This window comes from Hemiscyllium ocellatum, assembly GCF_020745735.1.
Source record: "Hemiscyllium ocellatum isolate sHemOce1 chromosome 27 unlocalized genomic scaffold, sHemOce1.pat.X.cur. SUPER_27_unloc_42, whole genome shotgun sequence".
Lineage (NCBI taxonomy): Eukaryota > Metazoa > Chordata > Chondrichthyes > Orectolobiformes > Hemiscylliidae > Hemiscyllium > Hemiscyllium ocellatum.
In genome coordinates, this window is record NW_026867512.1 from 71323 (window position 1) to 94735 (window position 23413).

The 23413-nt window shown below is 44.6% G+C and overlaps 2 protein-coding genes across 6 annotated transcripts in view; one reads left to right on the forward strand and one right to left on the reverse strand.

Moving 5' to 3' along the window:
* Positions 1-23413, forward strand: part of LOC132808338 (zinc finger protein 239-like) — a 62337-nt gene that overhangs the window by 34069 nt on the left and 4855 nt on the right. For 2 of the 5 annotated variants that reach the window (XM_060822096.1, XM_060822092.1), the window contains exon 1: positions 17279-17518. The gene's annotated coding sequence lies outside the window, so the exon portion shown is untranslated. Of the gene's footprint in view, positions 1-2296; positions 2580-6289; positions 6487-17278; positions 17523-23413 lie in introns of those variants that run through there. The other 3 variants (XM_060822093.1, XM_060822095.1, XM_060822097.1) reach the window with 3 other exon arrangements.
* The window catches only part of LOC132808344 (uncharacterized), a 74489-nt gene that overhangs the window by 25926 nt on the left and 25150 nt on the right, over positions 1-23413 (reverse strand). The window lies entirely within an intron of this gene.

The following is a 23413-nucleotide window of genomic DNA, read 5'->3' on the forward strand; positions in this document are numbered from 1 at the left end:
TCCCTGGATAGTATAGGACAATTTAGCCTGGCCAATCCTACACCAAGGGTGGATTGGCCATGCTAAATTACCCATAGTACCCAGGGATGTGTAGGTTAGGGTAGATTGGCCATGCTAAATTACCCAATCCTACACATCCCTGGGTACTGTTAGGATAAAATAGGTCAAGGGAGGGTAGAGCTATAGCTGCTGTTTGGGGAATCGAAACTGTAGCTATAGCTGCTGTTTGGGGAATCGAAACTGTTGCTTACATGGCCAGCTCAGCTGCCAACGCCCAAATGAGCTCAATAACAGGAACCGCCTAGCAAACGCGAAATGTCCTAATAAGGCAATGCTTAGTAGCTCCGTGAAGCTCTGCTTAGCAAAGAGTATATCAGGAGCAGATTTGGGAGGGGAAGGCAGAACGCGCCTTCTCCAGTGAATGCATGGTGATTCACTGTATCAGCTACGATTCTGCAATAAAGTCTGCTTGTGCCAAACAATTGAGCGTCTGTTGTCTCTCCTCCTAAAACAACCATGCAAGGACAAATTCCGTCCTAACAGTACTATGGGTAATTTAGCATAGCCAATCCACCCTCACCTACGCATCTTTGGATTGTGGGAGGAAGCCGGAGCACCCGGAGAAAACCCTCGCAGATGCAGGCTGGAAATGTGCAAACTCCACACGGACAGTCGCCCCTGAGGCTGGAATTGAACCTGGGTCCCTTGGCGCTGTGACCACTGAGCAAGCCCTTATAATCCGCCTGCGTTAAGATCCTTTTGTCACCTGGATGAATGTTACAGGGGGGAGCGGGGTTTAAGTCTTCTCTGAGCTGAGAGAGGACACAGGAGATGCTCCTCATCATGCTTTCATGTGTCACATTGCATAATTCTTAGAATTTACATGTAAATGTCTAGTTGGGGTTAGAATTCTTGTAAATATAGACAAACGGAAACACTTGTTGAGACATTTCACCAAACCCCAAGTAGGCAATTGACATGCCCGCCCCTGAAAAGAGAACCTTTCGTGGGGTCAGAGTTGACATTGAGAATAGCGAAATGAACACTGTCCCCATCGTGTTTGTATTTTTGCTGACAGAAGGGCAGTTTGCAGTCAGCAGGAACTGTGGGACTACAGGCTGCGGGCCAGGTCTGCGCTCGGGAGCGTAAATCCCAACGGGAACCAGAGGCGTTGCTAACGTTTAAGCCAGCTGAGCTTAGCAAGAAAAGGCTGTGACCCTGTGCTTGAACTGATCAGCCGAAACTTTGGGCGTAGCCAAGGAGATCTGAAGGCGAAGCTCACGGGAGGGTCTCCTTTCTCAAAAAAAGCAGAAAACATGAGGGATACCAGGAAGAATTCCGCTGAATTCCAGAGAGCTGTGGCATGCCGTTGATTTGGTACAATGAGCTTTTAATGTGAACTCTCACGAGGGGTGCAAACGAACTCAAGTTGAAATGTAGCTCCGTAAAGTGTTGTGTAACAGTCATAGCGTTGACCGTTGTTGAACGTTTTGATGCGGTCCAGTTTTTCTTTTGTTTTTTAAAGATGAGATGATGTTTTGTGGTTTTTGGATGGGTTGGGTACAGAGTGGGAGGTAGGGTGGGCTGGGATCTTCCATGTTGATGGGATTTGACAGTGAATTTAGCTTCGTCAATTATTCAGACTGTGTGCCTGGAGAGAGGGAGGGTCTGACCCTTGGGAAGGGTGCTGGCGGGGTGTGGGCGGGAGGTGAACCTTTGCAATGTCCAATCAGAAGGCTAAGTGTTAAGATAACAAGAGCCGATATTTAGCAGTCGATAAGTGCAACATGTAAGCAGTTTGTTCATATGCAGCTCAAAGGCTGTCCCCAAAGTTAAACTTAGTATGGCGCCTACCCACTCAATCCAGTTACCCACCCCATTTCAGGGTGGATATGTGAACTATCACTAATTTTCTTCTAACGAATAAAACATTTAAACCTAGCTGTTCAGGAAAGCAAACAAGTTTAAAACTACAGCCATGCTGCAGTTAAACTCAATAGACTTACTCAGAGCAAAATACATGTTCCCTGAACGCAGTTGAAAGTTAACATCGTTGTATTAGATGTCGGAATATCTGTTTAAATGGAGCGGTGAGCTTTCCCAATGTAGACAGGGCTCCTCGAAACGTGGCAGTGTCCCCCCTGCAGCTGCAGAGCGAGACAGGAGAGTTTGTTTTTGTGAATGAGCAGTTGTAGCGCGAGGTGGCTGTTGCTTGGTGACGGTGAGGCTCCCCCGGCCCCGCCCATCCCCGGTGCAGACGTCACGCGGGGGCGAAGGCGGTTGGGAGGAGAAGTCGCTCGAGCGGGGAAGCGGCGGCCGTTAGGAAAATGGCGCCGTGCGGCCCGGGGCAGACCCCCGTCACTGGTCACCGCCGCCTTCCTGGCGCAGCTGCTGTGTCACGGCCACACCGGCCGGCTGTACAGCAGGCAGGAGCCGGTGACCATTCTGGAGGCGGATGGGGTTAAGGACCTGCTTGGGAACTGGTCGGCCGCCTGGGTGGTGGAGTTCTACTGGTCGTGGGGCGGCCCCTGTGTCAACTATGGGGCCACCTGGAAGGTACTGGGCCCGGGAGGTGAAAGGTGAGGCAGGTTGTGGGGGGGACGGAGGGGAAGGAATGTGGGGCCTGTCCTGTCATAGTCACATTTTACACTCACTTTCCATCTGCTTTTACTGGCGCTTGTGCTGTTTACCCCTCACTGTTACTTGTGCAATTCCTTAGACTAGTGTGTAAATACTAGTGGAGGAGATGATGCACCAGCATCTGTTCCTCAGTCATTGAAGGGATAGGATCTGTGGAGAATGGTTAGTAAAGCATGTGGTGAGCTAAGCCTTGTTAACATGGATATAGTTTGTTATTTGTCAACTTATACTTTTTATTATTTAGAGTCGTCAGAGTTGTACAGCACGGAAACAGACACCTTTGGTCCAACCCGTCCATGCTGACCAGATATCCTAAATTAATCTCGTCCCATTTGCCAGCACTTGGCTCATATGCCTCTAAACCCTTCCTATTCATATACCCACCCAGATCCTTTTAAGTGCTGTAATTGTACCAGCCTCCACCACTTCCTCTGGCAGCTCATTCCATACACACACCACCCCACCGTCTGCATGGAAAAGTTGTCCCTTAGGTACCTTTTATATCTTTCTGCTCTCACCCTACACCTCTGCTCTCTAGTTCTGAACTTCACCCCTACACTGGGGAAAAGTCAAAAAAGTTGAGCAGCCAGACAAGATGGAAAAGCAATAAAATATTGTACCATATGGGGAAAACAATTGTGGCTCTACCCTTTTTTTTCTCCTATTGGCATTTGGACACTTAAAATCTGTCAATAATACCAGCAGCGCCACTGAGCATATTGTGTGCGCTCCTGTGTCAAGAAGCATGGCGCATGTTCACCAGTGTCACCGAAACATTGCGTGTGTTCCTCACTGTTGGCAGAAAAGGTGTGAGTCTTTCTTTTGATTGACCAAGAGTACGACACTCTCATTTCTCATCCTCTTTTCCATTTATTTTTCATTGTGATGTTCAATTGTTGACTTGCTGCAACTGAAAGGAAAGGGAGTGAATCCAGGGAGTGGACAGACTTGGGAAAAGTTAGGCCAGGTCTGTGACTCAATTGGCAAAATAGACAGGCAGGGGGCTGGAAGAATGCAGCAAGCCAGGGAGTGTCAGGAGGTCAAGTCAATGTTTTCGGTGTCACCCTTGTTCAGGACTGGGGATGGGTGTAGGGAGAGCTGCAGAACAAGGATGTGCTGGGGGCAGGGTTGGTTGGTCACCGGGAGGAAGGAATCTGGTTGGTGGTGGAGGGGATGGGCTGGGAAGAGATTCAAGGGGTGGTGAGGGAGATCATTTGAAATTGGTGAACTCAATGTTGAGTCCTCCAAGCTGCAGGCCGCCAAGATGGAAGATGTGCTGTTCCTCCAATTTGCGATTTGGTTCGTTGTGGCAATGGAGGAGGCCAAAGATGTTCATGTCAGAAATGGAGTGGGAAGGGGAATTAAAATGGGTGGTGACTGGCAGGTCTGGTCAGCCTCTGCGGCCCTGGCTGCGGACTGTTCCCCAAGTTTATGCTCAGTTTCCCCAATGTAGAGAAGACCACAAATGGCAAACACATGGCCAATGTGAAGTTAGAGCTTTTGCTATGTTAAAAAAAAATCAGAAAGGATGTGCATTGTTTGAATGTTGATGTACTTTTTTGGGTTATGGAGAAAGTGAGGACAGCAGATGCTGGAGATCAGAGTTGAAAAGTGTGGTGCTGGAAAAGCACAGCAGGTCAAACCGCATTCCAGGAGCAGGAGAGTTGACATTTCAGGCATGAACCCTTCATCAGGAATGATGTGTGGATGTACAAAGGGGCCTCAGCATCCTTGTACACCAGTCAATGCCATTTGTCAGGTGCAGCGAGCAATGAGCAAAGCAAGTGTATATTAGCAAGAGGAATTGAGTTCAGAAGTGGGGATTTCTTCCTGCAGTTAAGGAGTCATTGAATATATTCAAGGCTGAGTTCAGGTGATTTTTGAACAACAAAGAAGTGGATGTTTATGGGGGGGAAGGTGAGAAAATGTCTGGATAATAATTTCACACACAAACCACTCTCTTTTTTAAAAAAAAAATGCTGCCCCTCAAGACTTTTTAAAATCTTTCTCCTCTCACCTTCAAAATTTGCTGCCTAATCTTAAAACCCCCACCCGAGGGCAATGATACCTGCGATTCATCTCATCTATCCCCTCATGATTTTAAACAACCTCTATAGGGTTACCTCTCAACCTCCTGTGCTCCAGTGAGAAAAGTCACAGTCTATTTACAAGATGTAGGTAGACTAATACCCAGTTATGATGTGTTCAATGCTGGTGCAGGCTCGAAAGACCAAATGGTCTACTCCTGCTCCCAATTCTGACACCCTGTGCCCAGGACAGCAAAAGACCATCTGACAAAGGTGCAGAAATTAGGCTGTTCAGCCCATCAGGTCTGTTCATACCACACAATCGTGGCTGATAAGTTTCTCAATCCCATCCTTTCACTTTCTCACTGTAACCCTCAATCCCCTTGATACTCAAGAACCTATCTATCTCAATCTTAAATATCCTCAGCGACCTGCCCTCCATAGCTGTCTATGGCAATGAATTCCATAGATTCACCACTGTCTGGCTGAAGAGGTTTCTCCTTCTCTCTGTTCTAAAAGGTCTTCCCTTTATTGTAAGGCTGTACCCTCAACTCCTTGTCTCTCCTACCAATGGAAACATCTTCTCAACGTCCACTCATCCTGGCTGGTCAGTATTTTGACCCTTCAGAATGTGGTACAGCAGGGATTCGGTTCAGCAAAGTGAAAACAGAGGGGGAGTGTGTGGTATGAAGATTTTCAGCTTCTAGGGAATAAGAGAGCAAAGAGAGTTTGCTATAAATTAGAATTTTTGGGATGGGCAATAGGCTGAGGATGTCAGACAGAGTTTAATTTAGAGAAATGAGGTATTGCATTTTGGTTGAGCAATCCAGGCAGGATTGACAGTTAAGGGGAGTGTTGCTGAACAAAGAGATCTTGGAGTTGCAGGTAGATAGACGAATGAAGAAGGCGTTTGGTATGATTTCCTTTATTGGTCAGAGCATTGAATAAAGGAGTTGTGAGGTCATATTGTGGCTGTATGTTGGTTAGGGCATTTTTGGAATACTACATTAAGTTTTGCTCCCCCTGATATAGGAAAGAACTTACGAAACTTTGAAAGGGGTCGTGAGAATGTTTGTAAGGAAAATGTGTCCTTAAGCATTTAGACTAAAATATAATGTTGAATTATAGAACACATTTGCTCCACACTAGAAAATAGACCGGCAGGGAGGGTAAGGCAATTAAGAACATTTGCCTTAACATCAGTGAATTTGTATAAACAGGATATTGAGCGATCACATTCATGGCTGTTCCTTTGTGAAATGAAAAAGTGTTTGATTCTGACCTCAGAACGAAACTCGGAATCAATTACTTCTCTCCCGAATTATTGCCCTTCATTGTTATCTGTCTAGTTCAGAACATGCAGTGCTTTTGTAAAAAAAAAAAAATTCATTTAAAGAAAGCTTGTTTGCAACAGCACCGCCTTTGTAAAAAACTTGTATATAAAGATAGTACACAGAGTAGCCCGCCAGGGCTCTTGGAAGAAGTGATTGCTACTCTTCTGGTTAATAGAATCCAGTTAGATTGTCTTATAAGTATCGGTGTTATGTTGTAACCGTGATGGTATTAATGAAGGGGACAATTTAAAATTAAACTAAACTGTAAGAGTTTTATTTTTATTCCAGACTTCCAAAGAGTACAATCTCTGGGACCAAGATAGGCTGACAGGTCTGAGTCCACAAGGGACTCCCTCGGCTGTCTCGTATCTGTACTTTATCAATTTGGCGCTGCAAGCAGGGTTCCAACAAGGGCTACATTTGACTGAAACTGGAAAAGAAGAGTTCCATCTAAGGGTTGGACTCAAGACCAATGGACCCACAAGGTAAAATTGTACCTTGATTACTCTCTGTCTACATCTGTGTGGTGTTTTTCCCCCATTTTTCTCTTGGTACCCTCTCAGAACCCTAAATGAGATCGTTTACATAGGACTGAAAACCGAGAATGTTTTGCAGGAATCATTAGTCTTATTGTTCATTGTCGGGTTGTTGATTAGTGAAAGTTTTATGTCGAGATTATCTTCTCTGTATCTGTTCAGCTTGGCTTGTCTTGCTTTGCTGTTTTGTCTTGTTTGTTAGTTGTGATTTTGTTCTGTTTGGGTGTTCTTCGTTTATGAAATATAGAGGGTGGCTGCTGCTTTTGTCATGTATAAAATAAAAAGAAAGTTGGCCAGTGATACAATTCTTGTATACTTGGTTAAACAACTATGTGCCACATCCAGGATTTATGAGATACGTGGACTGTGAGTGCCTCGTTCCTCTTAACATGTTCATGTGTATGTACGAGGGAGCGCGCGCGTGACACAGAAAGTCAGCACTGATTCCCTGCGGCTTGCAGAAAGTTTAATCCTTTTGAGATTTGGTTTGGATGCACATTTGCTTGTTGACGAGTGAATGTTTGTGTTCTGTGAGGCTGGAGCCCATGTAGATCAGTAGTTTTCAAAGATTTAAAGTAGGTAGGATAACTGAGTGTGCCCCTAGATAAGATGGAAGACAAATGTCCCTGAACAGAAATAACAAGTCTGTATCCTTAATTATGAGAAACAATTGAGAATATCAGCTGCAGCTGCTCAACAGAATAAGGATTGGTCTCTAGGAGGCACACATGATTTAATTCTATTCACTAAAATTGAACAAGGGATTTGGGAAAAAAAGAAAGGGAAGAAAGCAGAAAGAAGTCTTATCAGAGTGGAAAAGGGTAGCTCGAGGAAAAATGGGAAAAATCCATGCAACCATCATGGAGACAAAACTGTATTAAAAGGGGAGTTAGTCCATTAACTGAGGAAAGATCTGAACTAAATTGGACAGAACTAAAACATAAATGTGAAGCACATGATTTAGAAGCAGAATTGGAATAGGCAAGGGAGAAAATTTTTTAAAAATTCAGAATCTACGTTGAAACGTCAAGGGCATCAAAGAAAAAGGAAACTGGTGAATAAACAACAGACTGCAATTGCAGCTGGGCAGGACGAAGCTGACAAGGACTGTTCCTTATACCCCAACCTTCCCTCTTCCAGAGACCCATTACTGAAGAATCCTGATCCATTTGTGGATGGGATACTGATTCGAAGGAGGAAATATTTTATGCCTCCCATCCTGTCAGCTGACCACCTCCGGTTCCCTCCCTGAACCCTCCCCCCTTACTCTGATGACGAATGTGCCAAGGCTCAAGACCTTCCCCCAGCTGTTATGCCGAATAAGAATTCGGCTTACCACAAACCTGGTGCCTACCGTACTAGGAGTCAATTCAAATTAAAATCTGGAAGAAACATTGAAGAGACTCCTTTTGATTTCCACTGCCCCTAAACTAAATTTGCAATCAAAGTCTCAGGACCTTAATATTGGTCCTTGCACTCACCCTGTGATGTGGGAGGGCAAAAAAGAAATTTCCTGAATAGAAGAGGTTCCTGACCCACAGCCTCTGAATCTGGGACAAGCCCAATTTATGGATCTTTATCGACCATGGAAACCTCATGATTCTCAAGCATTATCAATAAGGTTGCAGATTATGGAAGGAATCCTGAGGGATCTGTTAATTACATTAATAGGACTAAGACCATTTATAATGATGCCTCCCAAGATCTGGTTCACCTCAGAATGCAGATTTTCACCTGAAAAATGGGCGAGTTCTGAGAAATTTTGAGGTAATAATCATACCCAACTTGTAGTCCGGCACCCGGCCAAAACTATCAGATTGGATTATTACCTGTCTCCACCAAGCGTGCATCGCGTAGTTGATGTGGGTAAAGTCTTAACATGTAAACCCAGCTTGGGCGAAGGGGCTGAGGAGTTTCTTACCCATTTTAAGGAATGCTATAGCGCTTCTTCTGTTGACGCTAACTACCTACAAGGGTGATCATCCCAATTTAATGCCATATGTATGACTGTCTTACCTGATCAGGTACAGAAAGCTATTAAAACCCACAACATCCACGAGCAAGATGCTGAGGGTGCACAATTCAGCCAAGAGGTTTGTTACTTCTGGGAACTAAAGGATCCCAAGAGTAAGGCTACCGTTGGCACGGTCAAGACAGAACTTGCCCAAACTACAGTGGCTAAACCTAAACCCAGGATTCAAAGTAGACCTTTCCGTCTGCAAGGTCAGTCAAGCGAACAAATGAAACCCTCATACTATCGTCCAGTATGGCAGGACCGTAGAAATGGTACTGTGTATTCACAACATCCCAATGGACCATGCGGTGATCCTATGTATCCTTCCCCAACAGTCCATGATGCCCCTATACACCCTCTCATTACTCTTCACTGCCTCCCCCACCCCCTAGGGTCCCCCAACAACTACACCTTTGTTTCATTTGCAATCAACCAGGACATTGGTCCAAGAACTGCCCTTTCCATAGCAGTCCCTGGTTCATCACTGGAGTAAAAACAACAGACAATCTCCTGGTCTCCCTCCCCAGTGACCTCAGCAGGTTGCCCCTTTTACTGCACAAAACCCTTTTCAAAACGGACTCCCGGGTATAGAGCAGCTTCCTGCTTTGAATTTTCCCATACTTACCGCCAGTCCAGAGGACGGACCTATGCTAATTCTTAACCGTAATGGCCACGATATTGAATTCATGTTTGACACAGGAGCCACTGTTTCATCACTTCCCATCCATCTTGCTCATGCTTTTGATTTTCAAATCTCGGACGATGATGAAACCCAGCAATGTTTTGATGGTTTCTCTAATAAACATGCATACGCTGTCCCTCTGACAGTGGTGTGGAAAAATTGTGTCACATTCCCTTTTTGCTTTGTTGTTACTAATGGATTACATATCCCTCTACTTGCTAGAGATCTCCTCTGTCCTCTAAATATTACTATTGAATGTCATGATGATGGTATCCTGAATCAGGATCCACCTCATTTTGTTCAATGCATCAATATCAAACCAAAGCCTCCTCGATGGTGGTCATTTGATTTGGATCCTTACGCTTTTGATCCTATTTTACATAACGTCCCTCACCCCCACCTTACTTTAGCTTATGACTCATCTGGGAATGATCTCAGACTTGAACACATGTTATAATCCCTTACTGGGCACTAAGCACGCTTGGGTGATTGGTGAGATCAGGTCACCAGCTGGTGGCGTTCTTTTCGTGTCAGTTCCCCCTCATAGCTGGAAAATTGGCCCCCTCATTTGAACCCAGAACACAAAGCCCAAGATGTAGGTTTTGACGCTAAGACTCTTTTTGACCATGCTGATCATACTTGCTGTGAAATTCAGCTGCTTGCTCAAGGATCAATCCTATTTTATGCACAGCCTTAGTTGATCCATGGCAGCCTTCATCATCATCATGGCTTTTGCCCGAAACGCGATTTCGCTGCTCATTGGATGCTGCCTGAACTGCTGTGCTCTTCCAGCACCACTGATCCAGAATCTGGTTTCCAGCATCTGCAGTCATTGTTTTTACCTCTTCATCATCATCATGCCTACCCTCGCCTGCAGGACGCAGTATATCCTGGAGTCTGTGTGGACTCCAAAACACAAGTGGGCCTTGCTCAGGTCCCACCCATTCCATTTTGACCAAAGCTAATTCTGTCCTCCTATCTATATCTCAATACCCCCTGAAACCAGAAGGTGAAGCTGGCATTCAACCCGTCATTGATTCATTTCTACAGCAAGGCCTTCTAGTCCCATGCCATTCTTCTGTCAATACACCTATCTTTCCGATCCCTAAACCAGGATGTCATGAATGTCGTTCACGACCTTCATGAAGTAAATAAAATCATTGAAGCTCATAATCCTCCAGTTGCCAATCCTGCTACTATCCTCAGCCAAGTTCCAGCAGATGCCAAGATCTTCGCTGTCGTTGACCTCCAACATGCATTCTTTTGTCTTCCTTTGCATCCAAATAGCCCAATACATTTTTGCCTTCTTTTAAGGGCCACCAATATACGTGGACTTGCCTACCTCAAGGGTTTATTCACTCGCCCACATTCTTTTCAGAGACTCTTCAAGCCCAGCTTGAATTATTTGAATTTCCTGGAGACGCTACCCTAGTTCAAAACATTGACCTCCTTGCTAGCCCTGACAAAGTGTCCAATCACACTGACTCCACTACCTTTCTCAACCATCCACATCAATGTGGTTATATTGTACCCCCTCCAACAAAGTTAAGTTCCTAATGAGCCTTAACAGTATGAACTCACCCCAAAACAACTACAAATCTTTACGGAGCTTAAAATGACCCTCTCTTCAGCACCACACTGGGCCGACGTTTGTATGACTGCCACTTTCATCTTTATGTTGCCATCCTTGATACCTGTGCTCCAGCTGTTCTCACCCAGCAACATGGCTCCTCTTGGTGCCCTATTGCCTATTATTCTACTGAGCTTGATCCTTTTGCTCAAGGTATGCCTTTCTGCACCCAGATTCTCTCTGCCATCCACACTCTGGTAGTGGCTGCCTCTAATATAACTTTACATCAAAATGTAGAAGTCTGTACCTCGCATTCTGCAGTATCCTTGCTGATTTCTAAACATACTCTGCGCCCCGCTATGGTTCGTATCAGTCGCTATGAGATTTCATTACTTCTGAATCCATTTCTCTCCTTTAAATACTGCTCTAACATTACCCCGCTACATTCCTGCAGGAAGAACCACTTGAACTGCCTGATCCTCCCCATGATTGTGTTCTCATAAATGAACTTGTTACTAAACCATGTTCTGATCTTACGTACGTCACAGATGTGATCAACAAAACGGGTCAAGATGCAGGGAAGATACCTGCCCAACTGTTGCCTGATTCGTGTGGATGGAAGTTTACTTGCTGGCTATGATCGCTGTGTGGATGGATCGTGTGGGATGTACTGATAGTCCTTGGACTCATCCTAGGAATACACACTGTCGTCTGCTTATGCGTGAAATAGACTGTGCATTGTTTTTCACCTAAGCCAAAGAGCATCTGGTTAATTGACCCTTGTCTACCCCTCTAACTCTGTGCCTGAACTTCCATGCTGAAATCCTGTATCTTTCAGACTCTGCTCCTCTGGACGATGACCTGGCAGAGGAGGCACTTGACTTATTTGAAAATATACATTGACTGGATGGACTAATAATTTCCTATTCCTATTCCTTGGATGCTGCCTGACCTGCTGTGCTTTAACCAGCAACACATTTTCAACTGCGATCTCCAGCATCTGCAGACCTAATTTTTTACCCTAATAATAATTATAAGCCAAGTAGTTGTCATGAAATAATAAAAGGAGGGAATAAGAAAGTCTATAGCCATAAAACTTGTCTTTAAACATTTAAACTAAAATGTAATGTTGAATTATAGAGCACATTTGCTGCACACTAAAAAATAGACAGGCAGGGAGGCTTGGTAAAAGTGGAGAACTCAAGGTATGCAGAAGATAACAAAGTGATAACAGGATACCCTAAGGCAATTAAGAACATTTGCCTTAACAGTGAACTGTGTAAATAGGACACAGTGATAACATTCATGGCTGTTCCCTTGTGAAATTAATGACAGCGTTTGATTCTGACCCCCGAAACGAAATTCAGTACTATCAAAGGCCTTGTAATTGACAGTCAGGAACTGTTAATTATAATGGATTCTTATTACCCCTTGCAAGCTAGGCAAACCGAGGGAAAACACCGTTGCTGTTATAACTCCCTGACTTGAGAGTTCAAAAGGACAAGAGTGACAGAGAAACCATTATAGCACTGGGGCTCCCGAAGCCATTAAAAAATTAACTCTTCGTGCTTACCTGCTTTGGATTGAACGTAATTGCATTTTTGAGACTTTATGATGGTATTGAGTAGCCATTACCAGTTATTAAATATGAACTCTGTAAAACGTAACATTGAAGCTTTAACTTACTTGCTGTTCTTGCAGACCACTCTACAGACCTTTCAGACTGCCCCACTGTCAATTCCAACTAATCAGATCTTATGTCTTATTTGAATCACAACCCTGAAAAGAAAGCATGTTTAATTCGAAGACTAATGAATCAGTTTAAATGCAACCTTTTGGTAACATCTCAGCCTCAGGTACCGTATGATTCAGTGCCTAAAAAGCAGGGGTCTGCTCCTCGCTTAGAAATTATTCTAGGCCTAACATTGAAGAGATTCTGGCACAATGTGTCAGCAAGCCATTTTATGATCAAAAGTTTGCTCTCCTGCTAAGAAGCCATTTTGGAAAACAGTTGTATCTGACCTGTGACCTGTGCAAGGTTAGGAACTCTCCAATTAGCTCAGACTGATACCCCTTTATGATAGGAGTTTATCTTGCTAGCAGGCACCTCACTCGGCTGGGTATGTTTTTCCCACCTGATGAATGGCTTAGAGCCTGTGGGAGTGATTAGTCAAGCGTACAGTGACCTGTCAATTAACTTTTCTTCCTTACGAATTAAGAACATGCAATGTTTTTGTAAATCTTTGTGTAAAGGAAACCACTTTGTATCAGTACATCAGAGTAGCCTGCCAGGGCACTTGAAGAGTTGGCCCCCTACTCTCCTAGGTTACTAGAACCTAGCGAGTTTAGCTTATCGGTATCAGTGGAGCTGTTGGTAAATAAAGGGGATAACTAAAATTAAACTAAACAGTCTATAAGAGTTTTTTTATTCCAGACTCTCAAAGAGTACGATCTCCAGGACGAATCGTGAGAGGTTACAGGTCTGACTCCACAAGGGATTCCCTGGGCTGTCTCAAATCCCTACTTTAACACTCTAACTCATCCATGTTGACCAGTTAGCCTAAACAATCTAGTACCATTTGCTAGCACTTGGCCCATATCCCTCTAAACCCTTCCATCCAGATTCCATTCAAATATTGTAATTTTACCAGCCTTCACGACTTCCTCAAGCAGCTAATTCCATACCCGCGCCACCCTTTGCTTGAAAAAGTTGTCCCTTAAGTCCCTTTTATTTCTTTCCCCTCTCACCCTAAATGTATGCCATCTAGTTCTAGACTCCCCCCAACTCAGGGAAAAGACCTTGTCTGTTTATCCTATCAATGCCCCTCATGATTTTATAAATCTCTGTAAGGTCACCTCTCAGCCTCCGATACTCCAGGGAAAACAGGACCAACCTATTCAGCTTCTCTCGATAGCTCAAATCCTCCAACCCTGGCAACTTCCTTCTAACTCTTTTTTTTTTGAACCCTTTCAAGTTTCACAACAAACTTCTGACAGAAAGGAGACCAGAACTGCACACAATATTCCAAAAGTGGTCTAACCAATGCCCTGTACAGCTGCAACATCACCTCCCAACTTCAATACTCGATACTCTGACCAATAAAGGAAAGCATTCCAAACACCACCTTCGCTATCTTATCTATCTGTGACTACTTTCAAGGAGCTATGAACCTGCACTCCAGATCTTTGTTCAGCAACACTCCCTTGGATCTTACCATTAAGTGTATAAGTCCTCCTCTGATATGCTTTTCCAAAATGCAGTGCCTCATATGTATCTAAATTAAACTCCGTCTGCCACTTCTCAGCCCATTGACCCATCTGATTAAGGTCTTGTTGTCCTCTGAGCTAAGCATCTTCGCTGTCCACTACACCTTTAATTTTGGTGTCATCTGCAAAATTAGTAACTGTCGTATAGTGACATCCACAGCATTTAGAGTCATAGAGATGCACAGCATGGAAAGAGACCCTTCGGTCTAACCCATCCATGCTGACCAGATATCCCAACCCAATCTAGTCCCACCTGCCAGCACCCGGCCCATATCCCTTCAAACCCTTCCTATTTATATACCATCCAAATGCCTCTTAAATGTTGCAATTGTTCTCGCCTTCATCACTTCCTCTGGCAGTTCATTCAATACACATACCATCCTCTGCTTGAAAAAATTGCCCCTTAGATCTCTTTTATATCTTTCCCCTCTCACCCCAAACCTATGCCCTCTTGTTCTGGACTCCCCAACCCCAGGGAAAAGATTTTGTCTATTTATCCTATCCATGCCCCTCATTTTGTAAATCTCTAGAAGGTCACCCCTCAGCCTCCGACGCTCCAGGGAAAACAGCACCAGCCTGTTCAGCCTTTCCCTGTAGCTCAGATCCTCCAACCCTGGCAACATCCTTGTCAATCTTTTCTGAACCCGTTCAAGTTTCACAACATCTTTCCAATAGGAAGGAGACCAGAACTGCATGCAATATTCCAGCAGTGGCCTAACCAATATTCTGTACAGTCGCAACATGACCTTCCAACTCCTATACTCTGACCAATAAAGGAAAGCATACCAAACGCCGCCTTCACTATTCTGTCTACCTGCGACTCCACTTTCAAGGAGCTATGAACCTGCACTCCTAGGTCTATTTGTTCAGCAACACTCTCTAGGACCTTACCATGAAGTGTATAAGTCCTGCTAAGATTTGCTTTCCCAAAATGCAGCACCTCGCATTTATCTGAAATAAACTCCATCTGCCACTTCTCAGCCATTGGTCCATCTGGTCCAGATCCTGTTGTAATCTGAGGTAACCCTCTTTGCTGTCCACTACACCTCCAATTTTGGTGTCATCTGCAAACTTACTAACTGTACCTCTTATGCTTGTATCCAAATCATTTATGTAAATGACAAAAAGTAGGGGACTCAGCACTGATCCTTGTGGCACTCCACTGGTCACAGACTTCCAGACTGAAAAACAACCCTCCACCACCATCCTCTTCTACCTTTGAACTAGTTCTGTAACCAAATGGCTAGTTCTCCCTGTATTCCATGAGATCTAACCTTGCTAATCAGTCTCCCATGGGAACCTTGTCGAACGCCTTACCGAAGTCCATATAGATCAGATCTTCTGCTCTGCCATCATCAATCTTCTTTGTTACTTCTTCAAAAAGCTCAATCAAGTTCGTGAGACATGATTTTCCCACGCACAAAGCCATGTTGACTATCCCGAATCAGTCCTTGCTTTTCCAAATACATGCACATCCTGTCCCTCAGGATTCCCTCCAACAACTTGCCCACCACCAAGGTCAGGCTCACCGGTCAATAGTTCCCTGGCTTGTCTTTACCCCCCCTTCTTAAACAGTGGCACCACGTTTGCCAACCTCCAGTCTTCCAGCACCTCACCTGTGACTACCGATGATACAAATATCTCAGCAAGAGGCCCAGCAATCACTTCTCTAGCTTCCCACAGAGTTCTCGGGTACACCTGATCAGTTCCGGGGGATTTATCCACTTTTAAACATTTCAAGACATCCAGTACTTCCTCCTCTGTAATCTGGACATTTTGCAAGATGTCACCATCTATTTCCCTACAGTCTATAACTTCCATGTCCTTTTCCACAGTAAATACTTCCACAAAATATTCATTTAGTATCTCCCCAACTTTCTGTGGCTCCACACAAAGGCCACCTTGCTGATCTTTGAGGGGAAAGTGAGGACTGTAGATGCTGGAGATAAGAGCTGAAAAATGTGTTGCTGGAAACGCGCAGCAGGTCAAGCAGCATCCAAGGAGCAGGAGAATCGACGTTTCGGGCATAAGCCCGATTCCTGGAGAAGGGCTTATGCCCGAAACGTCGATTCTCCTGCTGCTTGACCTGCTGATCTTTGAGGGGCCCGATTCTCTCCCTAGTTACCCTTTTGTCTTCAACATATTTGTAAAAGCCATTTGGATTCTCCTTAATTCTATTTGCCAAAGCTATTTCATGTCCCCTTTTTGCCCTCCTGATTTCCCTCTTAAGTATCCTCCTACTTTCTTTCAACTCTTCTAATGATTCACTCGATCTATCCTGTCTATACCTGACATATGCTTCCTTCTTTTTCTTAACCAGACCCTCAATTTCTTTACTTTACTTATCTAGCATTCCCTATACCTACCAGCCTTCCCTTTCGCCCTGACAGGAATATTTATATAAATGATGAAATGTGGTGGACCTAGCACCCATCCTTGTGGTATACTGCTGGTCACAGGCCTCCAGTCTGAAAAGCAACTCTCCACCACCACCCTCTGTCTTCCTACCTGTGAGCTGGTACTGTATCCAAATTACTAGTTCTCGCTGTATTCGATGATATCTAACCTTGCGAACTTGTCCCCCTTGGGGAATCTTGTCAAACGCCTTACTGAAGTCTATATAGTACCCTGGCATGTATGCCGTCAGGCCCAGGGGACTTGTCTGCCCTCAATCCTAATGGTTTGCTGTGTAACTTTTCTTTCTCAATGTTATTGTTTAAGTTCTATCCTTTCTATAATCTCTGACTTGCCCATTCCAATAGGAATGGTACTGTTGTCCTCCAGCTTGAAAACTGAGGAAAAGGATTGACTTAGCATCTCTGCCATTTCAGTGTTCCTCCTATAACTCACCGGTTTCATCTTCCAAGGGGCTTGAGTAACTCTGTTCCCTTCAGCATGCCAACACAAGCTTTTGCTATTCTTTTTGATATTTTGCGCTAGGTTTCTTTCGTAATTTACCTTTATTCGTTTTTTTTAGTATCCCTTCGTTTATGTTTGCAAGTTTTCCAATGTTTCATCTTTCGAGGTCTGGAATAACATTTCGGAAAAGACATTTTTTTAATAAAGAAAACCCCACCTTTCAGGTGGCTGGCGAGGGGAGCAGGGAACACATTCGCCCCGCCCCCATTGCCTCCGATTGGTTGGATGCCTCGTCTAACCGCGCCCACTCCACGCGGAGTGACGTCACGGTCTGGTCACCCAGCCCCTTGTGTTGGCGCATGTGCAGTGTAGGTCATGTAGTGGGACAAAGACAGTGTTACTGAGTGTGGGAGAGGAATGACGCCGGCGGCTTAAGGAACAAGAACAGAAACCGCTGGAAAAGTTGAGCAGCCCTGGCTGCATGTGTCAAGGGAATCCGAGGAAACGTTACGTGTCCAGTGATGCTCTTTCAGAACAGAAACAGGTTTCGGAGACGTCGCCAGGCCTGAGCGCCCGGGGAGAGGGGACAGTGAGTACCTACTTCGACACTGTCCTATCCCCCCAGTCCAGGAACTCCCCACATACGTTCAGGACACCACCCACACCCTCCACCTCCTCCAAGACTTCCGTTTCCCCAAACCCCAACGTCTCATTTTCACCATGGATATCCAATCCCTCTACACCTCCATCCGCCATGGCCAGGGCCTCCAAGCCCTCTGTTTCTTCCTCTCCCGAGGTCCCCAACAGTATCCTTCCACCGACACACTCATTCGTCTGGCCAAACTGGTCCTCACCCTTAACAATTTCTCCTTCGAATCCTCCCACCTCCTCCAGACCAAAGGGACAGCCATGGGCACCCGTATAGCCCCCAGTTATGCCTGTCTCTTTGTTGGCTACGTAAAACAGTCCACCTTCTACCACTCCCCACCTCTTCCTCTGTTACATTCATGACTGCATTGGCACCACCTCGTGCTCCCGCGAGGAAGTTGAGCAATTCATCAACTTCACCAACACATTCCACCCTGACCTTAAATTTCCCTGGACCATCTGACACCTCCCTCCCCTTCCTGGACCTCTCCATCTCCATTAATAATGACCGACTTGACACTGGTATTTTATAAACCCACAGACTTCCACAGCTACCTGGATTACATCTCTTCCCACCCTACCTCCTGCAAAAATGCCATCCCGTATTCCCAATTCCTTTGCCTCTGCCGTATCTGTTCCCAGGAGGGCCAGTTCCACCACAGAACACACCAGATGGCCTCCTTCTACAGATACCGCAATTTCCCTTCCCACGTGGTTAAAGATGCCCTCCAAAGCATCTTTTCCACATCCCACACCGCCGCCCTCAGAGCCCACCCCTCCAACCGTAACAAGGGCAGAACGCCCCTGGTGCTCACCTTCCCTCCTACCAACCTTCGCATAAACCAAATCATCTGCTGACATTTCTGCCACCTTCAAACGCACCCCACACGAGGGATATATTTCCCTCCCCATCCCTTTCCACCTTCCGCAAAGACCGTTCCCTCTGTGACTCCCTGGTCAGGTTCATGCCCCCCTACAACCCACCCTCCCATCCTGGCACCTTCCCCTGCCACCGCAGGAATTGCAAAACCTGCGCCCACACCTCCTTCCTCACCTCCATCCAAGGCCCTAAAGGAGCCTTCCACACCCATCAAAGCTTTTCCTGCACATCCACCAATATCATTTATTGTATCCATCGCTCCCGATGCGGTCTCCTGTACATTGGGGAGACTGGACGCCTCCTAGCAGAGCGCTTTAGGGAACATCTCTGGGACACCCACACCAATCAACCACACCGCCCTGTGGCCCAACATTTGAACTCCCTCTCGCACTCTGCCGAGGACATGGAGGTCCTGGGCCTCCTTCGCCGCCGCTCCCTCCCCACCAGACGCCTGGAGGAAGAACGCCTCATCTTCCGCCTCGGAACACTTCAACCCCAGGGCATTAATGTGGACTTCAACAGCTTCCTCATTTCCCATTACCCCACCTCACCCCATTCTAAACTTCCAGCTCAGCACTGTCCCCTGACTTGTCGTACCTGCCTATCTTCTTTTCCACCCATCCACTCCACCACCCCTCCCCCCATACCTATCACCTTCTTCCCACCCCCACTCACCTATTGTACTCTATGCTACTTTCTCCACACCCCCACCCTACTCTCATTTATCTCTTCACCCTTCAGGATCTCTGCCTGTATTTCTGATGAAGGGCTTTTGCCCGAAATGTCAATTTTCCTGCTCCTTGGATGCTGCCTGAACTGCTGTGCTTTTCCAGCACTATTCTAATCTAGGCTCTGGTTTCCAGGGTCTGCAGTCATTGTTTTTACCGGGAGGAGACAGTGAGACAGGGGAGGATTGGAAACCGCAGGAGGAGGGAGACTGGGGAGTTTATAAACTCCGAGGGGAGGCCTGAGGCCGCGAATAAAAGCTCCACAGGCCCAGTGTTTACTTTGTTTGGGGAAGGACCTCTGGGGGCAACCGGTCTCTATATTCGTGAGGGTAAGACGCATGTTGTCTTGGGGCAGGGAGCGCGGGCATTCTTCTTGGTGAGGGCACCATCAGCTATCATTTCTGGGAGAGAATTCCAACTTTGTGGCAGCCTTTGTGTCAACTAGAATTTTCTCATTCTGGATGTAAGTTGGCTCGCTGAGCTGGAAGGTCATTTTCAAATGTTTCATCACCATACTAGATAACATCGTTAGTGAGTCTAGTGGAGCGCTGGTACTATGTCCTGCTTTCTATTTATGTCTTTTGGTTTTTTAGGGTGGGTGATATCATTTACATTCTTTTTCTCAGAGCATGGTAGATGAGGTCCAAAGCAAAAACTTTCCAGTTGGAATGTCATGCTTCTAGGAATTCTTGTGTGTGTTTCTGGTTGGTTTATAGGACGGTGGCTTGTCATTGGATGGATGTATGGTCCCAGTCAACATGGTGTCCTCCGTTGTCTGTCTGTAAAGATATTAGTGATAGTGCATCATGTGTTTTTGTGGATAGTTAATGTTCATATATCCTTGTGGCTAGTTTTATACCTGTTTGTTAGATGTAGTGTTTAGTACAGTCTTGGAATCCCTATGTGTGGAAATATGCCCTTCGGCCCAACAACCCCATACTGACCCTGTAGAGAGTATGCCAGCCAAGCCCATTCCTCTACAATTACCCCGACTTAAGCACCATTGTGGGCAATTTTAGCATGGTCAATTCACTTAGCCTGAATTTCTTTGGATTGTGGGAGGAAACCGGAGCACCCAGAGGAAACCAACACAGACACGGGGAGATTGTGCATACGCCACACAGACAGTAGCCCCAGAATGAGATTGAACCTGGGTCTCTGGCGCTGTGAGGCAGCAGTGCTAACCACTGAGCCACCGTGCCGCTCCCTTCTATTTCAACTGTCTTTCAACTTTAAACACATTCATCACAGTCTTCCCAGAGGACTGTTCTCTCTCATTAGAGATGGCTGGTGGTGGTTTATCTTGAGGGTCACCACACCTCAGCTGAGGGGAAAGGCCGAGAAGGAGATCCTCACATTTCTCCAACTTGGGTGATACATAATGTGAAGTACCTTGGTATACTTTTGTTGAAATGTTATCATCCGTATTAGCTGTTGCTGTTGCTGTCATTTATTGGCAAGACTCATGTCAAGTGAAACAATTTTAGCAAGAAATTGTCAACTGGCAGAGCTCCCCCACCCAATGCCAAAGAAGTGATTGCCTTTGTCGATGAAAGAAAATTGGCAAAGAAAAAGAAATTTAAGTGTCATGTACCTTTAGAAAGAGTGGAAGGGTTGATGTTGCAAAATAAATGAAAACAACATTTATGAAGTGGAGCAACAAACTAAATTAACAACGTTGGTTTCTTTTCACATAACTGCACTACTGCAAATGTCTGTTTTATGGGAAAATGTTATGTACTCAAATATGTTCTTATTTTGTAAAGAGTCAGGTCAATAGGTTTAATTTTGTCAATAGTGATCAGTAAGATCTTGATTTATACAGCATCTATGTGAAATGCACTGGTAGTTAATATTTGATCGAGTAAGTCTCCACTGACCACCACAAGAACAAAGTTATCCCTGTCTGAACTGTCAGAAAAGATGTGCTTTCTTCACAAATTTTGCCTTCTTGATGTGTTTGTATGTCTTGCAATATTTGATTTTAAAATATGTAATTTACAATGAAAATGAATTGTTTGTGCTTTTTAATGTTGATTTTAAGGTATGCTGATAAGAAACTATGTATGCATTTAGGCCGTCTAAAAATAGAATGCTTTTCATACTCAAAGTTGCTGTGCAAACAAAACACGATTTGGGAGGTGATGGTTGTTCCCTATCTCAAAGCCAATATAAATAATACCTGTGGTGTCAACACATGCAACCACTGCCTTTCACTCTTTTTTATGGAAATCATTGGGAATTTAACAGATACACTACTGCAGCAGAATCTGTGCACATTACATCGGGCTTCCCATCAGGATGCCATAACAAAACTCAACCTAATTTGGGGAGTTGGGGAAAGTGAAAAATAACTGAATCTCTAGTATATACCCTGTGGTTAAAGAGCACTACAACAGTATTGTACGGACATGTCAGCTGACTTGCTGAGACCTAACTTTACTCTACGACACCTTGATTGGCTTGAGTTGTCGCTTGAGTTGTTGCATGTAAAACGAAACATTATGGAGTAAAGACATTTTTGAGACTGAAAATGTTTTATTTGGCCTTCAGCAGTCACACCTACACTTTTACCATATACTTTGCTTATTTTGATTTAACTTGATGGTATGTAACCTCAGTTGCTAAACAACCCTCAGTGGAACCTCAAGTGTTATTTGTGATCCAATTCAAAAGCCAACTTCCTCCAAATACAAAATGTTGCTGACTACAAAGAAAAATCATACAAAAGCTTTTATCAACTCCCCAGATTGATTTACCGCAAGAAATAGCAGTATTGGCCATTCTGCTCCATTATTCAGTGAGATCATGTCTGATCTGATAACCCTCAATTCCATTTTCCTGCCTTTCCCCCCAAATCCTTGATTCCTTCCTGATCTTCCTTTGACACCTTCAATTTTTCAGAAGTTTAACTTATCTAGAACTTCCAAGACTGAGACACTTGGACACACAGTACCAACATCAGTCCTTGTTAATTGTTCTTGCTTCTGCGCCACAGAAAATTGTTTTCTGGATCCTTGTTTGAGTCTACAAACTGCTCAATAAGCTCAAACAACCCTGTTCTGTTCTAATGAGCCAATATCTCTGACAGCTCCATTTCAATGAAATTGAAAAAGCTTCCTATCACCCATTCGGGCCAGGATTAAAGATGATTCTCATTTTCCTAAATACTTGGAATCGATTTAATTGATTTTAAACAAACAAGTTCTGACAGATGTTCGGATTCGTTTGAGAAGTTTAGCAGAATTGTTTTTCTCAGATGGGGCAATGAAACTTCTTTAGATTGTTTCCACTATTGGAGGTCTACCTCCAGTTCTTTTGTTTTAGCACATTATAATGATCTTCTGAACTAGTTTTATTTCATTATATCCATCCCTTCAAACAAACCAATTCTTCCCATAAGTAAATTCATCCATCTCCAGCACATTCTAGGTGATATGTTTCCTTAAATTCCATTAAAATGTCCTACCTCTTTCCTTAAATCTACTCCCCCTAGTTGCTGAAGCCATCCACCAAGGGGAAAAGTTTCTTCCTATCTAGACCCTAAGTGTCTTATCTGTACACTCCAAACAGGTCCTCACCCAGCCTTCTCTGCTCTAAGGAAAATACCCTCAGCCGATCTAATCATTCTCATAGCTGAAACTCACCAACATGCACCACCCTGGGTTAGTATTCCCTTCTGCACCCTTTCTAGTGCCATCACATTCTTCTAATAATGTGACGACCAGATCCACTACTCCAGCTGTGGCCCAACTAATGCCTTGTACAGTTCCATCATGATCTCCTGGCTGTCATGTTCAATGCCTTAACTTTTAAGGGCAAGTATTTCATATGCCGCCTTAACCATATCATCCACATGTCCTGTTGCCTTCAAGAATCTATGAACACACATACCTTTCTCTGATCTTCAGTACATTCTAAGTTCTTGCGATTCATCATGTACTCCCTTGCCTGTTGATCCTCCTGAAATGTATCATCTCGATCTTTTCAGGATTGAACTCCATCTGCCAATGTTCTGCTCATCTGACCAACTCATCTTTATTGCCCTGTAGTCTAAAACTTTCCTCCTTGCCATATATTAGTGTGGGTTCTGAATTTCTATTGGGCCTGATTTATTGAGGTTGCATTGTGTTTATTTTGTGGGCATAGTTTTAGAAAATTAGGAGGATACTTGGATCCAGTATCTGTTTATACCCAAAGAAGAAACTCAAACCAGATTTTTTTTTAA